Source organism: Crinia signifera, chromosome 2 (assembly GCF_055691185.1).
Source record: "Crinia signifera chromosome 2, ASM5569118v1, whole genome shotgun sequence".
NCBI lineage: Eukaryota > Metazoa > Chordata > Amphibia > Anura > Myobatrachidae > Crinia > Crinia signifera.
In genome coordinates, this window is record NC_139218.1 from 1,395,921 (window position 1) to 1,401,920 (window position 6,000).

Here is a 6,000-nt window from a genome sequence, read left to right on the forward strand (position 1 = left end):
GGGTCCTCTCCAACCTCCCCGGGTTCAGGTACCGGTCCAGGTCCCCACCAGAGGTCTCAGTCTTGTCGACTAATCCCCCTGGTGTGACAAAGCCGTGGTGAATTGGGTCCGTCCCACTAATTTGAAAGCGGTCCAACGGTTTCTTGGTTTCGCCAACTATTATAGGCGGTTTATTCACTCATTTTCTTCCATTGTGGCGCCTTTGGTGGCCTTGACCAAAAAGGGTGCTGACCCCTCGGTATGGACACCTCCGGTGGAACAAGCTTTTAAAACACTCAAGCAAGCCTTTATCTCGGCCCCGGTCCTCAGGCATCCTAATCCTGATCTGCCTTTCATTGATGAGGTAGACGCCTCCGAAGTTGGAGCCGGGGCCGTCCTGTCCCAAACGGATCCTGAGTCATTGGAGTTACACCCATGTGCCTATATGTCCAGGAAGTTTTCCCAGGCTGAGTCCAACTATGATGTTGGCAATAGAGAATTACTCGCAGTCAAGTGGGCGTTTGACGAATGGCGACATTGGTTGGAAGGAGCCACACACCAGATTCTTGTCCTCACTGACCATAAGAATCTTCAGTATATTGAATCGGCCAAGAGGTTGAATACCCGACAAGCTCTGTGGGCCCTCTTTTTTACGCGCTTCAATTTCATCATTTCTTATAGACCAGGGAAGAACATCAGAGCAGATGCTCTTTCTAGATGTTTCCTTCCTCAACATACCAATAGGTTCAGTAAAGGACCCATTGTCCCAGCATCGTGTATTCATGCGGGAGTAAGTCTGACTCTGGAAGGCCTCCTTCGCCAGGCTCAGGATCAAGCTCTGGTCCAGACCCCGGAGAACAGGTTATTTGTGCCCCCGTCTCTTAGACGCAGAGTCCTTGCGGAGTCTCATGACTCCAAGATTGCTGGTCATCCTGGAGTAGGTAAAACCCTGGCACTTCTCACCCGTGTTGTCTGGTGGCCGGGAATGTCTCGTGACACCAAGGATTTTGTCTTGTCCTGTCCGGACTGTGCCAGGCATAAAGTTCCGCGGACACGACCGGTAGGGGAATTGATGCCTTTATCTATTCCTGGTAGACCTTGGTCTCACTTGGCCATGGACTTCATCGTTGGACTACCTGTCTCGTCCCATTGTCAGGTCATCTGGGTGGTCATCGATAGGTTTTCTTTGTGGCCCTTAGACAATTACCTTCAGGCAGGGAGTTGGTTACCTTGTTTTTGCAGCATATTTTTAGACTGCATGGTTTACCCAGCGATATTGTTTCAGATCGTGGTCCACAATTTGTGGCACAATTTTGGAGATTGTTCTGTTCTGCGCTGAAAGTAAAGACCAGTCTCACGTCTGCGTTTCATCCGCAGGCCAATGGGCAAACTGAACGGTTGAACCAGTCTCTCAAGCAATATCTTAGGTGTTTTGTGTCCAAATTACAGGATGATTGGGTGAACCTTTTGCCGCTCGCCGAATTTGCGTATAACAATGCATGTCATTCGGCTTCCAAGACCTCTCCCTTTTTCGCGGTCTATGGATTTCATCCGCGGGCCAACTCTTTGGGACCGGAAGCCCCCAGATCTACGTCTTCTGCTGCTTCCAGACACAGGGTGATTTGGCGGAGTATCCACACGGCTCTCAAGGAAGCTTCTTTTAGAGAAAAGGTATTTTCAGACAAATTCAGACGGCCTTGCCGTTTTAAAGTGGGGGACTGGGTGTGGCTTTCTGCCCGGAATATCAAGCTTCACCAACCCTCGGTAAGGTTAGGACCTCGGTTCATTGGTCCGTTTCGAGTTGTCAAGAGGGTTAATCCGGTAGCCTTTCGTGTCTCTCTACCTAAGTCCCTCAAGATCAATAATACCTTCCACGCTTCGCTTCTTAAGCCTGTGGTTTTTTCGCGGAAATTTCCGCGTAAGGTTAGAAGTGGCTCCGCTCCGGTGATGGTGCAGGGTCAACAGGAATTCCGTGTGGAGAAGATTCTTGACTCCAAATTTGTGGGAAGGTCTCTGCAGTTCCTTGTGCATTGAAGGGGGTTTGGTCCCGAGGAGAGGTCTTGGGTTACTGATCGGGACTTGCATTCACCCAACCTCAAGAGGTTGTTTTTCCGACGGTTCCCTGATAAACCCGGGGGTAAAGGGTTGTTAACCCTTCCTCAAGGGGGGGGTACTGTTACACACCGCCGTCCGGGATCTGCGGCACCCGGACGGACGGCAGCTGCGGCATGGAGGCTGGAGGCGGGGGGCGTTGCTAGGCAGCGCCCCAAGCCTCGTTTTAAGGACGGGCGTCGGGGCGTTGCCTAGCAACATCCCCGAACTTCCGCCCGGCAGACGGGAAACACGCGTGCGCCTGAGTGACGTCAGGTGGCGCGATCTTCTGATAAATAGCCGGCGTCTGCTGGGCACAGACGCCGGTTATACAGGTTGCTTCCCCAGAAGCATACACTTACCCGGTCCCTGGAGCTGTTGTACCAGCTCTATTCTTACAGTCTGCTCTGCTCTCCTGGTTTCCTGCTGCCCAGCTAGCTCCTGTAGATTTCCTGACCTGAGCTAGTGCCTGCGTCTGATCCACATTTCTCCATCTGCTTATGGGTCACGTAAGTGCTCCGTCGGAGCCCAGTGTTTTCTATGTTTTGCTATTCTGTTGCCCGCCGTGGCCTTCCCCCGCCATGGGGCCCGTCTTTATTCTATGGTGTTATTCTCTCAGTTGTTCTTTCTATTCAGTGATTCTCTGTCGCCCTAGCTCCCGTCAGGCAGGGGTGTACCCCTCTTTATCTGCACCCGGTTTTGGGGAATCACTTGTCTAGGTGTGCCCCCATTCTGAGATTCCCCTTGGTATCTCTTGTGTCTGCGACTGGGTCGCGATCCCCGTCCTTGACCTGGTGTCAGTTAGTCAGGGGTCTCTTCCAGCTAGGCCCATTAGCCAGTCATCCTTTTGAGATACTCCCTGGCGATCGCTCACCCCTTGTCTTTACGTAACACCTGGCTGCATCGGGGTCAGAGCCGGCTTAACTGGCTCTGTCGAACGCGGCGGCTACAGGCGAAGCCTAGCACTTGCAGGGGTATTCCATCTGCCCGGGGGACTCAACAGAGTCAGTGTAGGTTTTGCTGTGGCCGTCCTAAACAGCGGTCCCAGCTACGGGCTCACGCCTGACCTATCGTCTCTTGCCAGCTGTCATACTCCCCATTGCCCTGCCGAGTCCCGTAACATTCAGCTGATCAATAAGGTCATGGGCCTCACCCTCAACCCAGCCCCAACAATAGCATTATTGCACCTCTACCCTCCGGAAGTCCCACCCCATTGTAGATATTTGCTGGGACAAATGTGTATCGCGGCAAAAGCCACACTGGCCCAAGCATGGTAAAATCCTTTGCCCCACTGGTGATAAAAGTTTTTCATAAAATTAAATTCCACTTTACAATGGAAACCAAATTTATTCCATACTCCTCTACACCCTCCTCCCCAATTGTGAAATGGAGGGCCTGGCATAACTATGTTACAGATGGGGAGGGAGCGGCTCTGATATCCCAACCCTCTGGGTCATCCCCTTTGCAGTTCAGTCTGAACGAACCACCTGCTACTTGAGGTTGTCGGGGGTATACTTCCTATTTCCTATGTTTTATCACAATGTCTTATTCTATGGATGATCACTGTATTGTGCTTCTTATTGTTACATATTACATCCTTGTGTTATTACTGTGTGCATCCCATGCCCGTGTTTTTGTGTCCCCCCCCCTCCCCCTCCCAATTTCTATTTTCTGTATCCTATTCTTTTGTTTGATGAAAATTCAATAAAATATATTTATGGAAAAAAAGAATACCTTTAAGATGTTAACTGTCGCAGGCTTCAGTCTAGGTCACATCAATGGTATTTCAAAGCCGATAAGGGGGGGGGGGGGGGAATTGCTGGCTCTTCTATCTAAAGCTGACAAATCCTCTAATGTAATAGTTAAAATAGTAACGGAACAGGATGAAATATTGACCACAACCCCTAAAATAGTGGATGAATTTGTCGCCCATTTTGGCAAGGTATACCAATCCTGCGGGACAGTAAGCGATGAGGAACTTGGCGAGTTCCTGGAGGGCTTAGATCTTCCTCGTCTTTCCTTAGAAGCCCAAGGTCTACTGGATAAGCCAATAGTACTCGAGGAAGTGGTAAACGTAATCAATTCCCTGCCTAAAGGAAAAGCCCCCGGTCTCGATGGCTTGCCGGGTGAGGTATATCAAAAATTCACCAAGATCCTGGCCCCGCAAATAGTCACTCTATGTCAGGACATTCTGATGGATGACGAATTCCCAGTCTCAATGACCCAAGCATCGATGGTTTTTATACCAAAAAAGGGGAAAGACCCGATTAGGGTCGACTCCTACAGACCAATCTCTTAAGTATCATCAGATGCGAAGTCAAGTCACTCAAGATATAATACACCCTGACCAATCAGGCTTCATGAGTGGAAAGTCTACATCCATCAACCTAAGACGGGTATTTACATATGTTCAACACTCCAATGTAAGAGGACGGAAAGCCGCGATAGCTTTATTCGACGCGAACAAAGCGTTTGATTCCGTCGAGTGGAGCTATCTGTGGAACACTCTAAGGGCTTTCGGATTTGGGAATGGCTTCATAAATCGATTGAAGTTATTGTATAGGAATCCTAGGGCCCGGATTTCTATTAATGGCTATACCTCCTCTCCCTTTTCTTTAAATAGAGGTACAAGGCAGGGTTGCCCGCTCTCCCCATTAATCTTCGCAGTAGCGATTGAGCCCCTCGCCTGCCTGTTGAGATCAAAGTTGTATGGCCAAGATCCGCTAACAGACTCCAGATATAACCTAGTTTCACTATATGTCAACGACTTACTGGTGGGCTTGGCGGACCCTAACCAAGATCTTCCCTCAGTAATAGACCAACTCAGCCTTTTTGGTACCCTCTCGGGGCTTACCGTAAACTGGGATAAATCCCACTTAATGATTCTGGGAAACGAGAGTCAGGCAGATCGGGAGGAATACGCACCACTAGTCAGGGTACAGGGGTTTAAATACCTAGGAATAGTGATGTCTGGCAAGACAGAAGAATACATTAAGGACAATATTTATCCGGCTATTATTGAGGTCAGGACAAAATGTAAGATCTGGGCCAGACCCCCCCCTCTCAGTAATGGGACGGGTCAATTTGATCAAAATGGTCATCCTCCCTAAAATCTTATACATACTCCAGCATTCCCCCACTTACATAAAGGACGAATATTTCAGAAATCTAAATAGCATCTTATCTTTTATATGGGGTAATAAGCGCCCTAGGGTCAAGATAGCTACGCTATTGAGAAGCCGATAAAACGGGGGGTTAGCTATGCCTAATTTTAAGAGGTACTACATGGTGGCCCAACTAGTATATCTGAGCTCAAGGATACGGGCAGAAGAATATACCCCAGATCTCTTTAAATTGATAAAATGTGTAGACTCCCATATTACATCCCTCCAGACCCTGCTCCTGGGTAAAACCCAGAGAAAATACCCAGGTATCATTAATCAAGTTACAAAAATTTGGAACATGGCCTGTACAGTAGATAAGTACGAGGGGACAGATCCCGACTCCTCGTTTCTCCTCATACCCACAGTTAGAGAGGTCTATAAACAGCAAGGAGGAAAAGTATGGTCCCAATACGGGGTCAGTACCTTGGGTCACCTATATCACGACAATAATTTTAAGTCCTTTGAGCAATTAAGGAGCGAGTACTCGCTCCCTAGATCAATGTTTTGGAGATTTCTGCAGCTGAGAAATGCTATCACACAGTGGGGCAGAGGGAGGGCGCAAGACGCTCCGGTCAAACTACTTCTGAAAACCCTGACCTCGTGAAAACGGGTCTTCAAAATCTATAAATTCTTGTCCTCATTCGAACGGGAAGAGGGGCTACAGCAGCTCAGGCAGAAATGGGAACAAGACCTCCCATCCCTTTCCGATAGCCAGTGGCAGAGGGCCCTAGCTACCCCCTAAAGGCGCAACAAATTCGATCCGTGT